Raw genomic sequence first — 26,800 nt, forward strand, 5'->3', positions numbered from 1 at the left:
ATATGAGGGCAAGGAGGGAGGCAAAGAAAAGGTCCAAGTCTATGGATGCTTGTGGCACAGGTGGAATAGTGAATGGTGAAGTTGGGGAATATATGTTGCATCGGGCGAAAAGGACCTCCAAAAATTGTGAGTGTGGTGCCATGTTATACGTTGGGGTTAACAGTGATGGGTTGTGTTATTAGGAAATTGCAAAATGAACATGATAACCATGCCCCTATACCTAGTGATGCTAAGTTGGTAAAGGAGTATCGAATGAAAAATTACACATCGAATGTAAGGAAGAAATTGTTCAATTTCTACAATGAAGGTGTCCCCATAAGGCAAATACATGGGTGTATGGGTACTGAGAATGGGATCGACAACCTCCCTAGTGTTAAGGACCTTGAACATGAAGTGCAAAAGGAAAAGGTAAAGCGGTTGAAAATGGAAGATGGTGTTGCGGCTGCTATGATGGCGTACTTTGACCAGATGCAAGAGGATAATCAGAATTTCTATCAAGCACACCGTTTAGATGAAGAGGGTCATTTGAAGGACGTATTGTGGGTTGATGCTCGGAGTACAGTGGCTTTTGAAGATTTTGGTGACGTTGTTTGTTTTGATGCCAAATATCTCACTAATGAGTATGAGCTCCCTTTTGCCAATTTTATGGGGTTAATCACCACGGTAAATCTATATTGTTAGGTTGCGCACTCGTTTCACATGAGGATTCAGACACATTTGGTTAGGTATTTAGGCAATGGCTGTCATGCATGAGAAATAAACAAACCGGGGCTATTCTCACTGATGAAGCCGCTGCTATTCGCAAGCCGTTGGAACAAGTGATGTCCAATGCTCGGCATCGTTGGTGCATTGGCACATACTGAAGAAAATACCAGATAAGCTTGGAAAATGTGAAGGGTAAGTAGTATATTGTGTATGTTTAGTAAGTTTCGACACACATATTTGTGAAATTAAATATAAGTGCAAGCTAAATTTCAATTCTATTCCTGTATTTGAACAGTCTGACATTGTCATGTTGTTTATGAATATGCATTTGTTTTCTTATGTTATGGTCACATATATCAGTTGACAATTATTTTGTTCATGTGCAGAAATTTTGTACTTAGCTTATCTGGTTATGAAGTGAAAGTGTGGAAAGTTTAGTGTTGCGGATAGTTTTAATTTCTTTTCTCTTCTCTCTGTTTTTGAAAACCTATTTTAAGAAAACAGCCAATCCAGTTTGGTTTGTCCATGATAAGGGTCCAATAGTAGTGTAGTTGGATAGGGCTTGAAAAGATCTTTCAGACGATATATTATAAGCCCAATTCCGATAAGTATTGAGGAAGTTATGGCCAAGTTACTGAACTGGGCCCGGTTTGAGCCTCATATGCGGCCCAATGATCTAGAGGAGGGCCTAACATAGATTTATCATTCCTAATGCAATTAGGAATGGTTTTAGTCTTCTAGATTCTTCTAGAAGGTTCTTTTCATTCCTAATTCAATTAGCATTCATAAATTGACTTTTTAGAGTTTTAATCAGAATAAAAGAATGTTTTTGAGGAAAATACGATTTTATCCTTCTGTACGGGCAATTTCTATCTGATTTTTAGAAAACGCGTCAATAATTAAGTCAGCGCCAAACGCCAGCATTAGCGCCTGACGCTAAGCTTGCCGCTTGGCGTTAGCGTTAGCGCCTGGCGCTAATGTCATCGTCTGGCACTAATCTGGTTTTACGCGTCAGAACTCTGTTTTGATTTTTTATATTTTTGGTTGATTTTCTTTTTAAATAGCTTTCTAAATACTCCGTTTTCATTCATCAATTCTCATTAATAATCACCAACTCTCATCAAGAATTTCTTGATTCTCTCTTTTTTTCTAAACCAGCCCTTTTTACAAACACAATTCCTCATACATTAGCACTAGACACACCTAGCCAAGTTTGAAGTTGCCTTTGCCCTAGACGTAAAAAGGTTTGATATTTCTGATGGTTTGGTCCCAATTCTCTATTTAAATTATTTAATTTAATTGTTTTAATTATTATTTTCCTTGAAGTTACTAACGTGTGTATTTTGTTATTAGAAAGAGGTACGAGGCATCCAAGTAAGTTCTTTAATAGTTTGCATTGTTATTATGATATATAGAAATCATGCATAGATTATTATTATGATTCCTAGTGTTTTGTTAGGGCGTTTTGATCTTCCTAGTATCATGTCTAGGTTGTTATTATGATTCCTAGTATCATGTCTAGGGTAACTTTAATATCAAGTATGATTAAAAGTATGATGCTTCCTATGTTCTTCCTAATATTTATGATGGTTAGTATCATGTTAGGGTTAAAGCTTTGATCTTTAATGTTTAGTGACATGCTAGGGTTTGTTATTAATCTTATTAGTATCATGCCTAGGATCTTGCTATTAATATTATGCTTTAACATGATTATTATAATTATGATTATGATTATAATTATGATTTATTGTTGTTATGTTGCTTGATTTATAGTTATTGCTTGATCACACCTTTTTATGCATGTTTAAAGGGAATTGGTACATGTTATCACGCTTAATAAGATAATTAATAACCTTGTTTAGGGTTAATCTGATTATAATTCAAGTGATCGCCAATAATAGTTTTGTTTGTGCATTAATATTCAACCAACATAGATAAACAGGTTTAGGGTTAATCCTATTGATTGCATGTTAGTCATAAAGTGCACATGAATACGATCAGAATAAAGTATAGGCTTATTATTAGGGCAAGTTCAATCTCTTTTAGGTTGGATTTGTACCTTCATCACCGAACTACCAGTCATGGTTCAGGACCTATTGGAGTTGACGATCTCCTGGATCATTAAGGTTTGTAACCTTCACCCTGTGAACGGTTTACAAGTTCCTAAAACTTGTTGGCGACTCATTTTCTCTAGCTTCTTTCCCTTTGACGCCACCATACTTTAGCGTATGACCACAGTGGGGTTTAAGCTAGGGGTAATGCTTGAAATATTCCCTATAGTTTTTGGCGACTCCATTGGGGAGGATTTCTATTTTAATTCCTGAAATTTATTTGGCAATGATTTAGAATGAGTGGATGAGACTCGAAAAGTTCTAAGTATTTCATGTGCGTAATTTTTATTAATATTATTGTCATATGCATAAAAAAGATCTCATTGGAAAGACCATCCGTAATGAGTTAAAACATAGGATTTTTACACGTAGGAAATTTGAGGAATATCTTTCACAACTAGGACTGAAATAACACTACGCGAAACTGGAAAATTTTATCGAGCACCGAAAGCTGCTGAGGCATGTAGGCATGTAGGAATTAGCGTCAGCGAACACAAGTTAGCGCCAATCCTTTGACTTTAGCGCCAGACGACAGCTCTGTCGCCAGGCGCTAAAGCCAAAAGTTGGCGCCAATCTCTGATTGCGGCGCCAAATTCTTCCAATACCGAGCCAGTAATATGCGTTCTAATTTCGACCAGTTTTTAGCATTGTTTGCTTGATCCTACTTCCTGATTAAGTTTTTCTCACTTTTCTGAAACCCATATGTGTTATACATATGGACATAACCCTCTGGGAATTCATGCTCCATCTACCTGATTGAACGCTCTGTGCAACAAATGGTACATCCGAGAATATTGAATTCACCAAACCATGGAAGCGGTTAGGCTTCCGCGCGGTGCATCAGGACAATTAACCATGGAACCTCTTTGACTAACCCATATCCCGAACTTTAGAGAACTAGAGCCATGGTTAGGTTGCAAACTCATTGCATCATGTTGTAACTACTTGACTACATGGGCATCTCTTACTTGTGCATACTTATTATGTGACTAAACCAATCGTTTGGTTTGACTTGTGATTAAGCCTAAATAAACTAATTAATGACTAAAGAACTTTGTTTAATTAATTAATTAATTAATTTGAGCTAAAAAAATATACCTAAAATCGAGTCATAGCTCCTTTAAGTCAACCCGGATTTTTATTCCCATATACTGCACAAGCGTCAACTTTTTTTTGTCATATCTAGAGTTCTAGGAAGAACTACGAGTCGTGAAACATATGGATCTATAGCCCCGAGTTTTATATTTAATTTTGCGTTGGTTTAATCCCAATCAGAGTCATAGATCAAAAGTTATGACTAAAATACCACAGCCTGTCCAGTTTAATGCATATACGTGGGTCTTAACTTAGTCTTTGCTTGAGTCTAGTCACATAGTCTAGCCACATGGTCATGACAAGAGTCTTAACTTGTCACCTACACTCACTAGTCCTAGCACACACTTTGTATATGTCACCATGACCATGTATTAGGTTCATGCATAAGTCGGGTTTTTTTCCGTCATTTGAGTTGGGGGTACATTCTATTCCTAATTTTTTATTTCATATCTCTCCATCTACATCATCTTTCCATTCTCTACATGCTTTCTCCATATCACAACCTTCATTCTTCCTACCTTCTTCCATCCATGTATGTTGAATCGAGTTTGAGTCATGTGATTGACAAACAAAAAATGAGGGTAATGATGAAACAAATGCACAAGGCAAGCTTCAACGACGAGATTTCGTGACCTCTTTTTTCTATTTCTTTTTCATTTTTTTCCTTTCCCCAATGAGTCTAGCATAGGCACCTTTATTTTCCCTTAAATTTATTTTTGTAGGTTTTTTCTTTTTTCCCTTTCAATAAAATGAGCACTTATTTCCTTGCATATGATCATTGCATTGCATTGCAAAAAAAAAATAAAAAATAAAAATCCATGTCAAACTAAGAACAAGGTATACCAATAATTTGAGGCACCCCTTGTAGCCACATCATATCACCTTTCACCCTTCAAATTTACAATCCTTTTTTGATAAACCACTTTGAGCCTCGTTTAACGATAGACCTTTCATTTTTCAACCCATATCTACCTAACCTTGCGATGGGATGGTGTGCAACTTGTGCAATTTTCAATTTCATAAAAAGGTTGAGTGACTTCAAAAGATTAAAATAGCAAAAGATAAATAAATAAATAAAAGTGTACAAAAGGGCAAGTGTTCCAATGTCTTTGATATGAAAATGTCTTTGATAAGAACACGTCTCATATTGCGTCTTTTATCGAGTGCTCGGTACCGTGCCTAAGAAACATGAATGCCAAGTGAGTGATAGACTGCATGATCGGGATTGCTCACACTTATTAAAATAAAATAAATGCTAAAGCAAAAAAAGAGCTAAAAAGAGTAGAAACTCAAGCATAAAAATATAAAGCTTTCAAAAGCAAGGTTGAACACCTTGGGGGCTTATCTAGGGTCTTGAGCCTTTATCCCCTTCTTCTTCAACCTTTAGCCTAACCACGTTACAACCCCTTAAAAAGACCTTTTTGAGTTATACACACACTTGTGCGAGGTTCGGCTAGAGCTACGGTCGGCCTGATTCCTAATGGATACGTAGGCAACCTCACATCGAGGTGCGGTCGTAATAAACATGCATTCGTATTCACATTCACACACCATGATCATATCAAGGGATCTCCTATGCTCATCCCTATTTACTTAGAGCTAGACTTGGGAGCTTGATCCCTACATCATTAGGTTACCTAGCCTAAGAGTCACCACCATTTGACTCTTTTCAATATATTTTCCCACACACTTAGCCCTCGCGGCCTAACTTTAGTGTCACTATCACACACATCACACATACATGACCAAATATACTTCCCTTAGGAACCCTTTGTCATGGAATCTTAACACAACGCTGAAGCATGCCTTGTCATATCAACATCACTCATCAATCATAATTGTTATTGCATCACGAAGTATGAAGTGCTTAGCCTCCATCCCTAAGTACCCAAATGCTTTCATCATTGAGTCAAAAATTGAGATAGCCTAGGATGGGTTAATCCTTGCACCTTGAGAGATAGTATCAAATGACATTTGACTAAGCTCATTCAACATGCACCTTCAAAAACTTCGCTTCTTTCTTTTTTGCGTCTTTCTTTTTCGGGAGAAATTCGGTACCCTCCACAAAAATGACGGAAATTTTTTGCTTTTTTTGCATTTTCGAGTCGCACGATCACATTACAATGCACACACGAGTCATGTACACATTGAGTCATGTCGTGTTATCACATTGAGTCAACACTATGCACACACGAGTCACATGAGGTGAGTCGTCTTACCTTGAGTCAAGAAACACTAAGTCTTAGGTCAACCCTAAAGAAAGATAAGCAAAGTCCTATGGTCAAAGATATAAATGCAGGTGCATCAACAAGCGAGGACATTCCCGGATCTTTTTTTTGAAAAATCCGCGAGTATGACACAGGAGATTCCTCCAAGATAAGAAGAGTTACATAGATCAGTAAATTAGAGATGAAGAGCTTTAATTTACAAAATATTTGAGCGGATTTGGTTGAAAGAAAATGACCAAGCTCAAAGTTCGGTGCAAAACCAAGCAACAACGGCAACAAGAGCAGAATAGGGAAGACCCGACTCCAGCACCAGACGACAAGGTTGTCGTCTAGCAACAACATCTGGCGTCTGGCAATAACATCTGGCGTCTGGTAACAGAGTTTAGCGCCTGACTCTAGATCCCAGCGTCTTGTGACAGAGCCCATTCTTGACGCCAGAGATATTTCAGCAGCGACATAGCTCGAAGCCTCTCAGAAAGGTGATTTTGACCTCATGCAGCAATTTCGGGTTCCTTGGTACGCCAGTTAGCCCATATAAGAAATTTGTCATGATCAAGTAGTCAGCTTGATTACAATCGCAATAAGTGATCGACCTAACGAAAGATCGTCTCACCTAGCTTAAAGCGCCTAAGCATTGGCTTATCTCAGAGACGCCGACGTACTGGTTCATAAATAACAAAGACACCATGTAAGGAATAATTTCAAGCCTTTAAAAAATTCCACTAGCTTGAACCCCACTGTGATCATACACTAAAGTACGGTGGCGTCCAAAAGGGAAGAAGATAGAGCAAAAGAGTCGCCAACAAGTTTTGTAGGAACTTGTAAACCGTTCACAGGGTGAAGGTTACACCCCTTAACGATCCAAGAGATCGTCAACTCCATAAGGTCTAGAACCAAATAAGGGTTCGGGGATGAAGGTACAAATCCAACCTAAAAGAGGTTGAATCTGCCCTAATAATAGGCCTCTACTTTATTCTGATCGTATTCATGTGCGCTTTTTAATTAACATGCAATCAATAGGATTACCCTAAACCTGTTTATCTATGTTGGTTGAATATTAATGCACAAACAAACCTATTATTGGCGATCACTTGAAATCTTAATCACATTAACCCTAAACAAGATTGTTAATTATCTTATTAAGCGTGATTACAAGTACAAATTCTCTTTAAACATGCATAAAAGGCGTGATCAAGCAATAACAATATAAATCAAGCAACATAATAATCAAAGTATAAAATATAATCATGGTCATAAAATTATAACAATGAAATAATCATCATAATAACAATCATATTAACCATAATAATAATCATGTTAATATTAAAGCATAATAATAGCAAGATCCTAGGCATGATACTAACAAGATTAATAACAAACCCTAGCATGTCACTAAGCAATAAAAATAAAATCTTTAACCCTAACATGATACTAATATAAATATTAGGAAGAGAATAGAAAGCATCGCATGAATCATAATAAGCATATTTGATATTAGAAATTATAGTTATTACCCTAAACATGATACTAACAATCATAAATATTAGGCATGATACTAACAAGATTAATAACAATAGCAAGATCCTAGGCATGATACTAACAAGATTAATAACAAACCCTAGCATGTCACTAAGCAATAAAAATCAAATCTTTAACCCTAACATGATACTAACAATCATAAATATTAGGAAGAACATAGGAAGCATCACAACAATCATATTTAATATTAAAGTTACCCTAGACATGATACGAGGAATGTCATAATAACAATGTAAACATGATTTCTAAATCATAACATCAATAAATCATTAAAGTACTTACTTTGATGCCTCGTACCTCTTTCTAATAACAAAATACACACGTTAGTAACTTCAAGGAAAATAATAAACAAACAATTAAATTAAATAATTGAAATAGAGATTTGGGACCAAACCCTCAGAAATGAAAACCTTTCACGTCTAGAGCGAAGGCAACTTCGAATATGGCAAGGTGTTTCTAGATCTTGTGAATGCGGAATTTTGTATGAAAAGCAAAGTAAGAAGAAAGAATTGAATAATTAAGAGAACACTAATTAAAAATGATTGTAGATGAGAACTCGTGAATGATGAGAATTGGTGAATGAAAACGGAGTTTTTAATACGTTATTTATAGAGAAAATTAGCCAAAAAGATAAATTAAACAAAACAGAGTCTGACGCGAAGAAAACAGAGTTGGTGCCAACCCTGGCTAACTGGCGTCAGGCACCAACACTAGCGTCGGGCGCCAATGGCTAGCTCCAAGCGCCAAGGCCTGGGGTTAGGCGCCAAGCTCAAATTTAACGCGTTTTCGAAAATCCGATAAGTTTACCGTACTGGAGGATAAAATCATATAATTTCCTCAAAAATGCTATTTGATTTTGATTAAAACTCTGAAAAGTCAACAAAAGTCAATTTATCAATGCTAATTGAATTAGGAATGAAAAGAACCTTCTAGAGGAATCTAGAAGACTAAAACCATTCTTTATTGCATTAGGAATGATAAATCATATTAGGCCCTCCCCTAGATCATTGGGCCGTACATAAAGCTCAAACTGGGCCCAGTTTGGTAAATTGATCATAACTTCCTCAATATTCATCGGAATTGGGCTTATAATATATCGTTGGAAAGGTCTTTGAAAGCCCCATCCAACTAAACTACTTTTGGACCCATATCATGGACCAACCAAACTGGATTGACTGTTTTCTTAAAAATAATTTTTCAAAAACAGAAAGAAGAGAAAAGAAATTAAAACTTTCCGCAACACTAGACTTTCCACACTTTTGTTTCATTCGATTATGATTCGACGTGAAAGGTACTCATCATTGGGTTTGGTTTTGGGGAGACACAAATGGGTGTCTATAGAAGCCCCCACTTTGACTGAGTTTGGAGAAACGCGAGTTTCGAAAACAAAAGTCAATGTAGCGATAGGGACGGAGAATGATTTAGAACGTTCTGCGATCCTAAATCAATCTTGCAACGCTGATACCTGCAAAACTAGCATTAGTTAAATAGATAAAAGAGTTAAGAAACGCGTATCTTGCACCATCGACCACACGTCTCTGAAAGTAACCGATTTGCTGTTTCGATGACCTCCTGCAAGCTAGAGAATGCCATCTTGCTTGAAAACTGCTGCGCCTGTAACTGCTTCCAAATTTTGGAAGATTGCTTCGCCTGAAAGACCCTCCTCCGCATTGATAATATTCTACGTCTAAGGGAACACTATCGAAGATTATTTCTCTTGAAATAATCCTCATCCGCATTATGACCATCTTCCATGCCTAAGGGAATATGATCGAAGACGACTTCGCCCGAAATTACCTTCAGTTGTTTGTGACAACTCTCCGCAAGCTAGGGAATGCCGTCGAAGATATCTTCTCTTGAAGTCATCCTCATTTGATGCGATAATTCTCTTAAGAGAATCACCGAAGATCCACATCTGTCAATCTTTAAAAGTTCGCCTGAACTTTGCTCTCGCTATGCCCGTACGTCGGCGCTTTCGTTGCTTGTGAACCAGTATGTCGGTGCTTTTGCTGTGATGACAAGCCTCTTTTCTTTGGGAATAGTTTCCAACACAACTCTTGTATGATGTATGACAATCCAATTTAGGTAAAGTTGTCAATGCTTCGTAATAATCCATCCTTGGAAATGTTGCCACGATGAAGCGACAATCCGTATCTCCGAAAATTTGCCAAAATCCAATTTTTGGAAAATTTTCCAATGCTTTGTAACAATCTTTCATAAGAACTTTGCTACGATCGACAATCCACATCTTGGAATATAACTCTTGAAAGCAATCCATCTTGGAAATTTGTCGATGCTATGCGACGATCCTTTTGGGAAAATATTACCACTATTGACAATCCGCGTCTTGGAACATTTGCAAAAAAGAGTCGATCGAAAATCCACTTCGGGAAAATTTGCCACTTACTGAAATGAATGACAATCCACGTTGAGGAACCTTTGCCGAAATTTATGATGAATAGAGACCTACAACAATCCTTTGGGAAATTTTGCCATAGGGAACTGTGTGTATGACAATCCAATCTCGGAAAACTTGCCAAAGATCCATGAATGTATGACAATCCGAGCTTGGAAAAACTTGCCAAACAAAGAAGGAGCACGACAATCCATGCTTGGAAACTTTGCCAGAGATGACAATCCAATCTTCGAAAAATTGTCGTTGAAGAAGATGCACGACAATCCATTTTTGGAAATATTGTCAGTTGGGGATGACAATCCAATTTTTGGAAAACTTTGTCGTTTAATAAGAATGCGCGACAATCCATATTTGGAAATATTGTCGTTTAAGTGCTTGCTTTTGAACCGATGCTTTGGTGCTTGTAATGAGCCAATACTTAGGCGCTTAAGCTAAGTGAGACGATCTTTCATTGGGTCAATCACTTATTGCGATTGTAATCAAACTGACAACTTAATCATGTCAAATTGCTTATAGAGGCTAACTAGCGTACCAAGGAACCCGAAATTGTTGTATGAGGTCGAAATCACCTTTCTAAGAGGTTTCGAGCTCTGTCGCTGCTGAAATATCTCTAGAGCCAAGAATTGGAGTAGGGTCTTCTCTATTCTGCTGCACCTGTATTTATTTTTGACTATAGAACTTTGCCAATTTCTTTAATTATCTTAGGGTTGACCTAAGGTTTAATATTGCTTGACTCGTTGACTTGACACAACTCAAGGTATAAACTTGACTCTCTGTGATTGACTGACTCGAGGTTGACTCGACTCAAATGGTTTGACACATGTGTTAGACTCAAATCAAAGTGAAATGACACGTGTGACTCATGACCCGTGTGTGCATAGTGTTGACTCAAAAAAGCAAAAATTTTCCGTCATTTTTGTGGAGGGTACCGACTTTCTCCCGCAAAAGAAAGACGCGAAAAAGAATCGAAGTTTTGAAGGTGCATGTTGAATGAGCTTAGTCAAATGTCATTTGATACTATCTTTCAAGGTGCAAGGATTAATTCATCCTAGGCTATCTCAATTGTTGACTCAATGATGAAAGCATTTGGGTAACTTAGGCACGGAGGCTAAGTACTTCATACTTCAATGTACAATGACAATTATGATTGATGAGTGATGTTGATATGACAAGGCATGCTTCAGCGTTAAGATTTCATGAAAAAGGGTTCTTAAGGGAAGTATTTGGTCATGTGTCTGTGATGTGTGTGATAATGACACTAAAGCTAAGCCACAAGAGCTAAGTGTGTGGAAAGATATTATTTTTAGAAGAGTCAAATAATGGTGACTCTTTAGGCTAGGTAAGCTAATGATATGAGGATCAAGCCCCCAAGTCTAGCTCTAAGTGAATAGGGATGAGCATAGGATATCCCTTGATATGATCATGGTGTAAGTGTGTGAATTTAAATATGAATGCATGTTTATTACGGCAGCACCTCGATGCGAGGTTGCCTACGTATCCGTTAGGAATCAGGCCGAACGTATATCTAGCCGAACCTCGCACAAGTGTGTATACCTTAAAAAGGTCTTTTTAAGGGTTGTAACGTGGTTAGGCTAAAGGTGAAGAAGAAGGGGATAAAAAAGGCTCAAGACCCTAGATAAGCCCCAAGGTGTGCAACCTTGCTTTTGAATGCTTGAGTTTCTACTCTTTTTAGCTCTCTTTTATCTTTTGCTTTAGCATCTATTTTATTTTTATAAGTCTGGGCAATCCCGATCATGCGGTCTATCACTCACTTGGCATTCATGTTTCTCAGGCACGGTACCGAGCACTCGATAAGAGACGCAATCTGAGATGTGTTCTTATCGAAGATACTTTCATATCAAAGACATTGGAACATTTACCCTTTTGTACACTTGTTTTCACTTTTTATTATTGCTTATTTTGTTTTATTGCTTTCTTTTGAATTTGCTCAAGCTTTTTTTAGAATTGCATAAGTTGCACACCATCCCATCCCAAGGTTAGGTAGATGTAGGTTGAAAAAAGAAGGGTCTATCGTTAGATGAGGCTCAAAGTGGTTTATGAAGAAAGGATTGTAAATTTGAAAGGTGAAAGGAGATATGATGTTGCTACAAGGGGTGCCTCAAATCATTGGTATACCTTGTGCTTAATTCGACATGGATTTTCTTTTTTTTTTTTTATGCAATGCAATGAAATGATAATATGCAAGGAAATAAATGCTCATTTTTATTAAAAAAAGGGAAAAGAAAGAATCTACAAAATTAATCTAAGGGAAAAGAAGGGTGCCTATGCTAGACTTATTGGGGAAAGGAAAAAATGAAAAAGAAATAGAAAAAAGAGGTCATGAAATCTCGTCATTGAAGCTCGCCTTGTCTTGTATTGTTTGCTCCGACATCATCCAGTCTTCTCGCTAGCTAGAGGCAATGGGATCTTATTTGCCTCTATGAGATCTTGAATGAGGTTTTGAAACCGGTAGCATTCATCAGTAGTATGACCGCGTCCTCGATGGTACTTGCAATAGGAGTTTGGATTCCAGCTCAAAGATCGATTTTCTGGTGTTGGATCCTCGGTAAGGCCAATAGGTTTGATTAATCCTCGATCATAGAGACGATCGAAAGCAGCATCGTAGGTCATTTCAATGGGTGTGAACTCTCGCCTGGGTTTCCTTTTAGATCCTTGATTGTCCATGGCTAAGACACCATTATGGTCGAAGGTACTAACATTATTACTAGAGTGGGCGTTTTCGGAAGAAGAAGGATTGTCGTTCTTCTTTCCTTTCCAGCCACCATGGTTACTATTGTTAGTAGATTTTTGCTTTGCGAGGTCGTCTTTGATCTCAATACCTATGTCATAGATGGCCTTGAAAGTATTCAGGTTGTGTTGATATTTTAAGTGCTTTGAATACTTTTCTTGGAGATTCTTGATAAACATCCTTACAGACTCCTTTTTCAGTGGGGACCTCAATCATCTTGGCGGAAGTTTCCCTCCATTTATTAAAGAAATAAGTAAAACCTTCATTCTCTTTTTGTCTTAGCATCTCAAGTTGCGTATGGTCGGTTTCAACTTGGATATTGCACTTGTACCTATCAATGAAAGCATTTACTATCGATTCCCAAGTAGAGGTTTTCTCTTTGCCAAGGGAGAAGTACCATTATTGTTGGCAAACGGTTTCAAGAGATAGTGAGAACAGAGAGGGAAAAACCTTCTTATCGATACCCTTAATACTCATTATGGTTTCAAAAGCTCTTAGATGAAAGTAAGGATTATATGTTGCCTTGAATTTTGGGATGTCGTTGGCATTGAACTTGTGCGGAAAAAGATCTTTGTCCAGCGAGACCCCTTGTGATGTAAGATCTTGAAACTTGTAATCGCTAGACAACTTGCTTAGGCTCTCTTGCATGAGGTCCATCTGTTGTTGCTTCACGGGGTCATCAATTTTGAGTGCGAGAAGCTTCAGTGTCTCAGTCACGGTAGCCAGTTGGTTCTTAAGATCATTGACTTCTTCTTGAGTTGCCATTATCTTCTTAGCCTTCCTCTTTTGACGAATCGGTTTATAAAAAAGCGAGACCTGAATAAAGAGGTTGTCCTTGATTAATCGCCCTTCTCTCCTCGACCAAGTATTGTGGAAAAGGAATTTGGGGATACTTATTGTTAATTATTTGACTCAAACTTTATTCAACATGCAATGGAAGGAGGATGTGAAGAAAAATGAAATAGAATGTGAAGAAGAAAGATGGAGGTTGAGGGATATGAAGAATTAGGAATAGAATGTACCCCCCAACTCAAATGACGAAAAAAAAAAAAAAGTTCGACTCATGCGTGAACCTAAGACATGGTCATGGTGATGTGTACTCAAAGTGTGTGCTAACACTAGTGAGTGTAGGTGACATGTTAAGACTCGTGTCATGACCATGTGGCTAGACTATGTGACTAAGACTCGATTAATGACTCGACAAGGTGTTATTGACAGCGAAAATTAACCGAATTAAACAGAAAAGTGATTAAATAGACCCTAGGTGATGACTCGACCAATAATCCGAACTGTCGGCCAAGCGACAGGACTGGTGTCACACTGTGGAGCTTGGCGCCAGACAACATAGCTGTCGTCAGGCGCTACACTCCATAGTGTGGCGCTACAGCTCAAACCTTGGCGCCAATATTGGAGCTTCGGTCTGGGACTGTTTTCGGTGTTATTAGTCAACTGGGGTATGCCTAAAGTCGTACTAGGTCAATTCCGATTAAAATATTAGACTTCATTGACTCAAATTAATTAATTAATTAGTTAATTAGGCAAAGTTCTTTAAGTAATTAATTTATTTAGTCTCAACACAAGTCAACAAACGGTTAAGAGAAACATAGAATATATATGCACAACCAATAATGCACAATTAGTCAAGTAGGCACAATATGATGCAATGAGTTTGAAACCTAACCATGGCTCTAGTTCTCTAAAGTTTGGGATATGGTTTAGTCAATAGAGGGTCCATGGTTAATTGTCCGGATGCACCGCGCGGAAGCCTTACCGTGAAGGGTTGGCGCGAGTGGATGGGACACCGCGAGTTTTAGAAAAAACTCGCTTCCATGGTTTGGTGAATTCAACATCTCGGATGTACCCTTTGTTGCACGGAGTGTTCAATCAGGTAGATGGAGCATGAATTCCCAGAGGGTTATGTCCATATGTAGAACACATATGGGTTTCAGAAAAGTGAGAAAAAATTCAATCAGGAAGTAGGATCGAGCAAACAATACGAAAACTGGTCGAAATTAGAACGCATATTTCTGGCTCGGTATTGGGGGAAATTGGCGCCAGCAATCAGAGACTGGCGCCATCTTTTAAATGTAGCGCCTGGCACCAATACTGGCGTCTGGTGTTACGATTAAATTGCTGGCGCCAAGCTCTTTCCCCTGACGCTACTTCCCACATGCCTCAGCAGCTTTCTGTGCTCGATAAAATTTTCCAGTTTCGCGGTGTTATTTCAGTCCTAGTTGTGAAAAATATTTCTCAAATTTCCTACGTGTAAAATCCTATGTTTTTAACTCATTACGGATGGTCTTTCCAATGAGATCTTTTTTATGCATATGACAATAATGTTAATCAAAATTACGCACATGAAGTACTTAGAACTTTTCGAGTCTCATCCACTCATTCTAAATCATTGCCGAAACAAATTCAGGAATTAAGATAGAAATCCTCCCCAGTGGAGTCGCCAAAAACTGTAGAGAATAATTTCAAGCCTTTAAAAAATCCCACTAGCTTGAACCCCACTGTGATCATACACTAAAGTACGGTGGCGTCCAAAAGGGAAGAAGATAGAGCAAAGGAGTCGCCAACAAGTTTTTTAGGAACTTGTAAACCGTTCACAGGGTGAAGGTTACACCCCTTAACGATCCAAGAGATCGTCAACTCCATAAGGTCTAGAACCAAATAAGGGTTCGGGGATGAAGGTACAAATCCAACCTAAAAGAGGTTGAATCTGCCCTAATAATAGGCCTCTACTTTATTCTGATCGTATTCATGTGCGGTTTTTAATTAACATGCAATCAATAGGATTACCCTAAACCTGTTTATCTATGTTAGTTGAATATTAATGCACAAACAAACCTATTATTGGCGTTCACTTGAAATCATAATGACATTAACCCTAAACAAGATTATTAATTATCTTATTAAGCGTGATTACAAGTACAAATTCCCTTTACACATGCATAAAAGGCGTGATCAAGCAATAACAATATAAATCAAGCAACATAATAATCAAAGTATAAAATATAATCATGATCATAAAATTATAACAATGAAATAATCATCATAATAACAATCATATTAACCATAATAATAATCATGTTAATATTAAAGCATAATAATAGCAAGATCCTAGGCATGATACTAACAAAAAATCAAAGAGGCACATAAGATACGAACAAAATGTAAATTAGAAAAATCAAAGAGGCACATAAGATACGAACAAAAAATAACCACGTCTCGGTCGTCTCCATAATAATTAAATCATACATGCACCTAAAGAAAAACAAGCCCGTACAGTGTACAGGACAAAAGACTAGTTTTATGTAAAATATGTCCTGACTTGTCAGAACAATTACAAAGTATTTACATGTAAAGGAAATTCACATCTCCTATTTCACTTTTCAAACAACTCAATCACCTACCTCTGTGTCTTCCCCCCAGCCATGGCTCACGGCCAAAACACCAATGTTGTGATAGTGTATGCAACTGATCCTCGACGCCGAGTTCGTGACAAAGTCCACCTTCACCCAGGGCATTCCCTAATGTACTTCACACATCTTATTCCTCAAATGAGACCCGAAATTGATTTTAATAGCCTTAAGTACTACAAAAGCCAGCAACACCTTATTGAAGACAACCCCAGCTCAGTTACATTTCGGTTCGACTATATTTGGATCGGGTTTAAAACGGCAAAAACCCAATAACTTCGGCTCGGAAGATTTTGAATTGGGATGCATTCTGTTGGATGATTTCGGTTCGGTCACGTTCGGTTTGATAAAACTAAAGGAAAATTGAGATCGAGCTACTAATAAATTACTAATAGTTACATATGGTGATATATACAAAAAAGAATATCAATTTTTAAAGGTTATTACAAGATTTTAGCTCTATCAATTGTACAATCTTACAAGGTTATGAGTTCTGTAGTATTAGTTTAGATTATTACTAATTCAGTTTGTATAAGATATTTGTTACAGTTGTTCGAATTACCTTATTACAAATTCAAATTTTATATTAAAAGCTTCACATTATAGATATTGATAAGTTGATTGTTACTATGTACATTCTTTTATTTTGAGCTATAAATTATTGCATATGTATATTTAGTGTGTATATATTCATCGTTGAATAACGCCTATATTTTAAGGATAATGCAAAGTTGTAGAGGAAGTATTAATGACGGAATGTTTTGTATTTGTAAATACATACCAATGCTTACAATATTTTAAGGATAATGCAAAGTTGTAGAGGAAGTTGGGGGCAAATTTATTTTTCCAAACGGACACGTTTCACATTAGGTTCACTATTAGTATAGGTGATTAATTGATTTATTATGTTATTGTATTATAGAGTTAAACAAATTATTGAAACAGAACTTTCATATACGAATGAAAATAATCGATTCACCCTATCCACCCATTTGAGACTAGAGGTGTCAATTCGGATAACCGGATGGAGTTCGGGTCGGGTCTGTTCGGGTCGGATCTGTTCGGATTAAAATTATCCTTTTAACTCGGATCGGGTCAAATTTGGGTCTGGTCAAATTCGGGTAAAGATCTATCAAGTACTGGCCGGATAAGGGTCGGGTCAACTCCAGATCGGTTCACTTCCGTTTCAGATAAATTTGGATCAAGTTAAAAACGGGTTTAACCAGATAACTTCGGGTCGGATGAATTTGGGGGTTGATTACGATTCGTATGATTTTGGTTAACTCAACTTCGGTTTGATAAAGATAAGGTTGATCCGTTGTTTCATTAAATGGTCAGTTTCAATTCAATTCCTTTTTGTGTTTGGCTGGATTTTGGTCGAGCTGACCAAATTCATATCCAAATAAGGTTATTTTTAATATAGAGATATTATTGAGTTTTTACCTTATTATTGGTTCAAAATGATTATTAATTACGAAGCACGAAGTTTTAGTTTATCATTTTATCAAGTTATTTATAATTTTTATCTTAAATGAAAATTGAGGATTGAATAATTATTGATAACTTATCATACCTATATAAGTGAGACCAAGCTAGTGATATATTGACGAGTAATAGTTACATATGGTGATATATACAAAAAAGTATATCAAATTTTTAAGGTTATTATTACAAGGTTACAACTCTTCATCAATTGTACAATCTTACAAGCTTATGAGTTCTATACTATTAGTTTAGTTTATTACTAATTCAATTTGTGTAAGATATTTGTTAGAGTTGTTAGAATTACTTTATTACTAATTCAATTTTTATAATAAAAACTTGACATTATACATATTGATAGTTAATTGTTACTATGTACATTCTTTTTATTTGAGCATAAATTATTGCATATGTATGTAGTGTGTATATAACCGTACGATGTATAATGCCTATAATTCTAGGATAATGCACAGTTGTAGAGGAAGTAGTAATGAAGGAATGTTATGTATTTGTAAATACATAATAATGATTAAAATGTTCTAAAAATATATGGTAGAAAGAGAAAAGAGGAGAGGGATAGGAAGAGAGAGATATTTATATGGACCCCACCTACTTTTTTGTCAGATTGTCTAACGTGATGGGTTTGTAGTAAACTTAAGACTCCAGACTATTTTTTTGGTGTAAAGTAGTTAACTTATTAATAATTAGTAAATATATAGTATAAGTACTTGAATAAAAAGGTCAATAATCAATTATGGTCTGGTTAAATTCAGATCGGGTAAAAATCAAATTGAGCTAAAAGCGGGCCGGGTTAATATCAGTTGGGGTCAAAACAAATCGGATCTGATCGGTTAATTGTTGGGTCAATTTCGGATCGGGTTGAGCTCAGGTTCGGGTCAACTTGGTTCGGGTTCAGTTCTTATCGGGTCAAATCGGATTCGGGTTGAGTTCAAGTCGGATTATATCGGTGCCGGGTTAAGTTCAGATCGGGTCAAGTTCTGATTTGAGTTGAGTTCAGTTCGGTTACAGTTCGGGTTTGTGTCATGAATTTCTCGGATCAAATCGGATCGGTTACAGTTCGAAACGAATAATTTTTTTCGGATTAGTTCCGGTTTGACACCTCTATTTGGAACACGTGCAAAGGGAGGATCTAAAGCAATCGACCCTACCCACCCCTTTTGTAAACGTGTAACGTGCGGATTGAAAAGGCCAATTTTGCACACTTTAAATTTTGTATACATTCTCATTAAATTTAAACCCTAACTTCACCCTCATTCACTCTGAACTCTCTGAATTTATTCCTCCATTTCCCCATTGCCGGCCGTGATCGCAGATCCGAGCCAAATCACCTCCGACCAGGTACGTCTCCCATTCTCCTTTCGAATTTTACTTCATCATCGTGTTTATTCTTGAATTTTAAAACTTAATAATATTGATATTTGATAAGCATTCAGATTTGATTGTTAAACAGTAAGAATTCTTTTGTTTAATATATTGCCTGCACCTTAACCTTGAAATATGAATATCAATTTCTAGTCGAATTCTAGGAAATTGTTGGACTGCTTTCGTCTTTGAACTGTTAGCCTTAACATTTGGTACAATTTTTGTCCTGCGCTGTTTTGGGGGTCCTTATTCCAAAACCCTCTCCTCTGTTTTCAATGTTAATATGCTGATTTGCTGTGATTATCTACGATGTATGGCGATTTGGGCTGTGATCCTGCTCCAAATGACTAATGAAGCACCAGAATATTATTGTCTAAGAAGGACCATTAACAAACCAGTTCAATATTAGCACTTGCATTGTTATGATCATTTGGTTATGATGATTTGGTGTATTACTGTCTAAATTACGACAATAAAATTGTCACTCTGTTTTATAGCTTAGTTAGGAAAGTCTAGGCTTGGAGCTTGCAGTAAATTATTATTAATATGGTATCAGAAATGGGTTAACTGATTGCATGTGATTAAGATATAAACTGATTCTTGATGTTGTTGATAAAATTAGAAACAAGATGTGGTTTTTGGTGGGGATTGTTGTCCCATTTTGACATTCAATTGGGAATGTGTACTCTGTAATAATTATATTCCTTATTCCTACCAATTATACTGTATTTAATACACATTATCAATTGCTGAAATTTGTACATTCATAATTGTAGTGCTAAATAAACATAATGTCACTATGGCGATTTGAAGTCAAACTCGATACTCCTGAGAAGTTTTCAAAAGTGGTGAGTTTGCCTAGTGTATTATCTTAACTCTTCATTGCTACTTTCTATTACACCCTTATGCATTGGTAGTGCTGAACTAATATTAAATGTTAACAACATGTTCCAGAGAGAATGAATAGAAAGGTGCAAGAAATATGGAACAAGAATGATGTTACAGATTGTGTGTTAAGTCTTCATCGGGGTACTAAGAGGAAGGTGTACCGTGTCCACTTCAGACATGTGTTTACGGGTCCAGGTAAGTTCGAAACATATTTAAGAAAGGGATGGAATGAGTTCGTTACCGCAAACAATTTAAGAATGCAAGACTGCATCCTATTAACCTTAGAAGACCATAACAAAGTGGTGTATATGGTTAGGATATGGCGTGACAATAAAGAAATAACTATTGTGGACTCTTTTGTACTCATAGACAATGATGGTTCAATAAGTGACAGTGACATCATCTTAACTGAGTATGTGCCCATGGAGGTTTTTTTTAACCACCTTCTTTTGAATTCACCTTCTCCAAGGGATATATGGACAAAACTAAAATAGTGAGTTTATCCTAGCCTATCCGAATTCAAAGTTCATTAATATTATGCTTCTATTTGGTAATAAATAAATGTCTTCTAGTTGGTAATAAATAATTTTTATGTTTAATGTAAATCAGAACATTCCGGTGTCCTTTGCCCGTGCACATTTCCAATAACTTGAAGACCAGACAAAAGTTGAATTGCAGGTGAGCAAGTGCTGGAAAGCAACAATGCGTATTAGGTTTGATATCAACAACAAGATTATTACTTGCGACATCAAGAAAGGATTGCCCGAATTTATTAAGGGTGAAGGGGTCGTACAAGATGAAAAGGCTTTGGTTTAAGCTGGAAGGTATAGATCCTCCATCATTTAGCCTTACATTCACTTGATCCTTCGTAGTTCACAAGATGGTTTTTGTATGTATTTTGGCTATTACTTACCTAGTAGCAAGTCTATGACTCTCAATGGTTGATTGGGTGCTGTATTTTGGATATAACTTAACTAGTAGCAAGTCTAGGACAGTTTGATAATGATCCGTTGCAAATATTATTAATATTAGGGAGTTTGATATTGTAAAGTATTGCACTACTTGGTTGGATGCTCCTGTATTTGCATTTTGAGACATGATCAGAATTTTTGAATATATGTTGGATGCTCCTGTATTTGCAAATTGTTATAGTTTTTAAAAGGCAGCCATATTTGGATAACATGGTGAATTAGACCGTACCCATATTGTTTGTGGATAACATGGTAACTCTATAGTACACAACTCTTACAAATGTTCTATTCATAAACTAAATAGTGTGATTTTTTACAAATGTTCTAACCTAGCACCATAACTTTGTTGTTGTACTTAGTGTATGAAGATATACTCAGAATTATCTATTTGTTGATTATCTCAAGCAATCGTTAGAGTTGAGTGGCCTTATTCACTCAAACCTAAACCCTAGTGAATTAGAAATGCTGGCATCATTTGTGCCAGGCTTCTAATCCTTCCATCATTTGTGCCAGGCTTCACTCCTAACAACAGGGTAAGGCCAATACACTTGCCGGACTTATCCTATATGGCTTTGCTACCAATAGGGGTTAAGCAATTTGTAAGATGGGTGCTATCTACCCACAGTGGTAAGGAGGGATTGGGTTCCTAACATATCATACCAAAATCAGTGATGAGCTTGGTAGATCCTCCCTCGGATATACCGCCTGTTGTTGAAACTTGTAATTTGTAATATGGTGATCATCACTTAAGCATACCAAGTTATAGGAAATATTTTAAACTATTTACTATTCCATTTCCTATGTATACGTCTAAGATTTGCATGGAGTGTAAAACCTACTCCTCAAACGTACTAGATGGTAGAGATGTGGAGGTCAATATCCAAGTTCTCGAAAATGAACATTTAGGAATTTGGATTGAAGTTGGGGAAAATGGCATACGTGGCCTAGTTTGGAATTGCCATCATTTGGGAAAGGAATCATTTCTGCCACAAATGAGGTCTACAATAGAAATGCATATGCCTCATTTGATAATTTTAACGGAAACTCGAGTTTCTATTCATATGGCACGTCTTATTTGTGGGTATTTGACACCATTCGCTGTGTATGGAATATCACAGACTGACACCGGCGGAATTGCCATGATCACCTTCTCCAAGCATATGAGGATGAAGTTGGTTAGTTCTTTTGCTAATGATTATTGTTGGGCCATAGATGTTAAGTGAATTGCTTTTAAAAATATGTCCATTGTGGAAATCATTGTAAGCAATTAATATTGTTGGGCCCTTTTATGTTAAGTGAAGTGGTTTTAAAAATATGTGGTATGGTACTTTTTGCAAATGCTAATGGTTAAGGATCCCAAATCAAAAGGGTCCAGTTTACAATTGTTGGACTATGTGATGATAATTGTTTGTAACAAAACTTTATCCGGTTATTTTAAATATATTATGAATTATCTTATCTTCACCTTTCCTTTTTTGCGCAATATAACTTATACTTTAATACCAAAATATTCTAGATTGTAACCAAATAATTAGTATCCATTAAAGGAAAAATTGAAGAAACAAAGCCCATCTATAAACGCCTTGTAAAGGTCTACTATAAATGGCATACAATTATTTCACAACCAAAACTATAAGTTATGGAGTATATTATGTTTGCCTTTTTAAGTTGGAAATTATAACTTTAAATGTTATACAGAAATATTTAAAATTGTATAAATACAACTAATCCAAAATGGGCTATTAAAAGTCAAATATAAATGGCTTACAATAATTTCACCAAAAACTATTACTTATGAAATATTTCATGATCTTACCACAAATGAATAAATTTCATGATCTTTTTAAGGAAATGCATATGCCTCATGGCTTACAAATTCTAAAACATTTGTTCATCGTATCCAAATATTAATGGATATGTAAATAATTCTTAGCTTCTAAACTACGCCGACGGTACTTGAATTGTTGCCATTAATATTTGCTCATCATATCCAAATATTAATGGCAACAATTCAATCTGTATATGGTACAGACTAATAAGCAGCCCCGACCGATAATTTGACCCATAATGTAAATCCACCGTTAAATCCAGTTGTGTAATGGGTACAACAATAAGCTTTGTCTACTATCCACTGTTTTTCGTGTTTTAAGGCCCATTAAATATGACTCATTTTCAATATCCAATATCCCATTAAACATATGCAATTTATTTGGGCTTGTAAAGCCCATTTACATTAGTCTTTTAAAAAGCTTAATATTTACACCTCACAAGTCACATAATATGAAATGTTACATTCAGCCCAATCTCACAACAAATTGAAAAATAACTTGGTAAAGTTTCATGTATTCAAATCTATCGTGCACTTCACATCTTTAGTTATGATGACATTGCTGTTGATATCAGTGCGGGTTGATACGCCATTGTAGATAACAGATTCAGGTTCCAACCTGGATATATAAAGATCGGTATAACTTTGGTAAGCATCACTAAATTAGTACATTAGCAACACATTTATGTGTTAAAAATTCTACTTCTGTGTTTACCTCTTACGCTTACATATGGGTATCTGTTTTCATGCAACCTTAGCCCTATAACAAACACTACCGCTGCCCAATCTCTCAACCTGTAAGTTATTACAAATGTCATAATTAAATGTAAAAAAATTTAACACCTTAAATTAATGTAAACAGAAAGATTTAATCAATCTCACACCTTGGATGTGCCATCAGGCCCATTAGTATCCCTTGCCTCCGTAGGATGCATTTCACCATAAGCCACATCAAGAGTCTAATAAGAAAACCAAAGATTAATCAAACCAAACAGTAGTAAGCAACACCTTAGAATTAATAGACCTAACACTTCCTATACAAATTTTTTTTAGTATCTTACCCCAAGCTGTCCAAAATCACAACCATTTGGAAGACGATCTTCTCTAATAGCCAATCGTATCTCTTCCATGTTCCAAACCTCCATCCTTGGGAAGTAGCCCCAGCGTACCGGATGTCTATTAAGCCGATCTAAATACATAACCTATGTATAACCATAATGCTATACTTAATGCACTGGGTAAGATAAAAATAAGTTTATGGAAAACATTAGACTAACCGATCACATACCACAATAAAAATGAGGCAACCAACGCAACCACTGGCTACGCCTGATGCGTAAAACCGCCTGCGAACATCGCTACACTTTCCATGAGCTTCTTTAGCACAAGGGAACACCAATCATAATCAGCAGCTCTTGAAGCACACGTTAAAGCGGGCACCAAATCTGCGGCCAACCTCGACGCCTGATTAGGGCATAGCAACATCTCAAGTGACAACAACAAAAAAATTGTCTTGAACTCTTTCGCTTGATCTTCCTCCCATTTCCCCTCCAGCCTACCAATCAGGTCACTATTCACTAGAATACCCTCATATATGTACTCCCGACCAGTTTTTATTGACTTGTTATTCCAAGATTTACCATATGTCTTCAAAATCATTTTGAATTTTTCAGACATATCAATATCCAACGACTTGTATGTCGGAACAGGTAAACTCCCATTAGGGATACCTAACTCCCAATGAACCTAATTTTGAGACAACTTAAATACTTTCCCATCTAGGCTAGTTAATGTACAGTTAAAAGGATCAATTCGAGTCATCAACCAGTACGCCAACTGTCTAGGAAGATTCATATAACCACCAATTTTTAATAGCTCACCAAACCCCATTTCACCTACCAAGCGCCTACGTTGCTCATCAAACTTTTTGAATATTCTCCCAAAAGACTCTATCCGACAGCTTGTATTTGCCGGCTACCAATGACAGTAAAGGAAAACAAATCAAACAAACTTGAACACATACTCAAACAAACTTGGTCACAAATCAATCAAACTTGCACACATAATCAAACAAACGAGAATCTACCACTTTTAATCCACATAAACACATACTATAAATAAACTAACTTACCCTACATCGCGCCTTCAAATGTTGCACCAACACTTCACCTTTCCTCTTCACCTCCCCACCAACACTTACAGAGTCATCCTACAATAACTAGCAACTTTGTTAGCGATTTACTTATTCCGACTTAAGGTTTATTGACAACAACAATTCTAAATACCTTGAATATCTCTGGATAATTCTTCTTCATGTGACCTGTTATACCCTCCTGAGAATAGGCAGGTTTATACATATAGGTTGATTACACACATGACCAATGTATAAAGAGATAAATATGCTCTAACAAAATAGTCAATGGATATACCTCAGAAATATTTGCAGTTCTGCACCTTTTCCAGTTACGTTTTTTTACTATCCAATGAATCTATTCTCATTCAAAAAATTCCTAAAATCTCATATCAATGATCATTCGTACTTCAATCCCAAGTCCTGCTACTAAATATCAATTATAGTACAAAAACATTAATTTGGACTATGGCAATTTTAATCCCAATTAACCCAAGGCTTACTGCCCCATAATCACCCGTGAAATCCCTTTGCATCATATGATATATCTATAAATTGCGCATTCTAAACTATGAATTGCACAAACAAATCACACACTACCAGAAAAATTAACCCGCCATTATGAATTCAATCAGAACTTTATTTTAAACAACAATGGGTCCACGATTATACAAGCCAAAATAAAAAATATTTAACACAATATCAAACAGCCGGTATGAATTCGATAAAAACACCAGTCAAATCAGACTCGAAATTGTCATACAGTTGAAACAAGATAATGAATCACCAGCAACAATTACACAGCCGGTATAAATTGAATTAAAACCACAGTTTCAAAAACAATCAAAAGCAAATTACACACAAATCAATTGAATTATACAACCTATGACAACAATTTATACAAGACAAACAATGAATTGCAAACACAAACACGAACGATAAACCATAAATTGCATACACACACAGGAGACATAACTGTCGAAACCCTAGCTATGCATTCCTCATTCGCGGCCAACTTCAGTGCATGGGATTATAGTCGCCGCCAATTCGACTCACCGCCACCACCTCCTCCACACTTTATCATCCGTATACAGCAAATTGGTACAGGCGAAGAGCTTTCAGACAAACCCAATTGCTTTGTTGAATTCACAGTTCCATTCAGATGCATAATCTTGTTGTTATTGAAGCTGGGTGCAACGGGATGGAAATTAATAATGGGATGTCAAAATTAAATAAACTTACGGCGCTATGTTGAAGTTAAGAGGCAGATTTCATTTGGACGACTTTACCCTTACTATTATTGCCGAAATGACGTGATTACCCTCTTATGTACAAATTTCATTCATAAGCCTTATGAACGAGGATTTTCTCAAAGATAAAAGGAAAGTGGAAAAATGACTTTCCTTCTAATTCGAGGGAAAACAATAGTTTTCAGCCCAAAATTTTCTTTTCATATTTGGCCCAAACCAAACAATGTAATTTAAGGAAAACTATTTTAGAAAAGGTTTTCAACTCAACCAAACAGGGCCTTACTCATAGCTAGCTTTTATGACCGGATAATGTTCCAAGTTATTGCAATAATTCTACAATTGAAATTCATATTTATTTTTAATTTTAATTTAACAATATGATACTCCCTTGTCCCATAATATAGTTCTTGTTTGGTTTTTTTCACATTATTTAAGAAAATAGTAGAAAAAAGTTGATAAAATACATAAATAAAGTGAAAAGTACAATTATAGATAAAACTTAGAGAGAGAAAGTAGAAAAAAGTACAAGGCATGTGCAAATTCAAGGGTAATTTAGAAAGTACAATAAATAAAGTTAAAAAAATGTGAGGATATAATAGTCT

General features: G+C 36.3%; 2 long non-coding RNA genes and 1 pseudogene across 3 annotated transcripts; 2 read left to right on the forward strand and 1 right to left on the reverse strand.

The window, feature by feature from the left end:
• Positions 1-26,800, forward strand: part of LOC110701429 — a 38,657-nt pseudogene that overhangs the window by 9,347 nt on the left and 2,510 nt on the right.
• On the forward strand, positions 18,962-21,134 carry LOC110700752. Its single transcript, XR_002507269.1, has 4 exons — positions 18,962-19,106; positions 19,907-19,978; positions 20,085-20,511; positions 20,628-21,134. It is a non-coding gene; the product is annotated as an uncharacterized LOC110700752 (long non-coding RNA).
• On the reverse strand, positions 23,173-26,151 carry LOC110700766. 2 transcript variants are annotated; one of them, XR_002507273.1, is made up of 7 exons: positions 25,103-26,151; positions 24,949-25,026; positions 24,106-24,262; positions 23,879-24,019; positions 23,702-23,776; positions 23,533-23,612; positions 23,173-23,436 (listed from the first exon to the last, which is right to left on the reverse strand). It is a non-coding gene; the product is annotated as an uncharacterized LOC110700766 (long non-coding RNA). The 2 variants fall into 2 exon arrangements; XR_002507272.1 differs by having other exon boundaries at positions 24,106-24,791.

This window comes from Chenopodium quinoa, unplaced genomic scaffold (genome assembly GCF_001683475.1).
Source record: "Chenopodium quinoa cultivar QQ74 unplaced genomic scaffold, ASM168347v1, whole genome shotgun sequence".
NCBI classification, from domain to species: domain Eukaryota; kingdom Viridiplantae; phylum Streptophyta; class Magnoliopsida; order Caryophyllales; family Amaranthaceae; genus Chenopodium; species Chenopodium quinoa.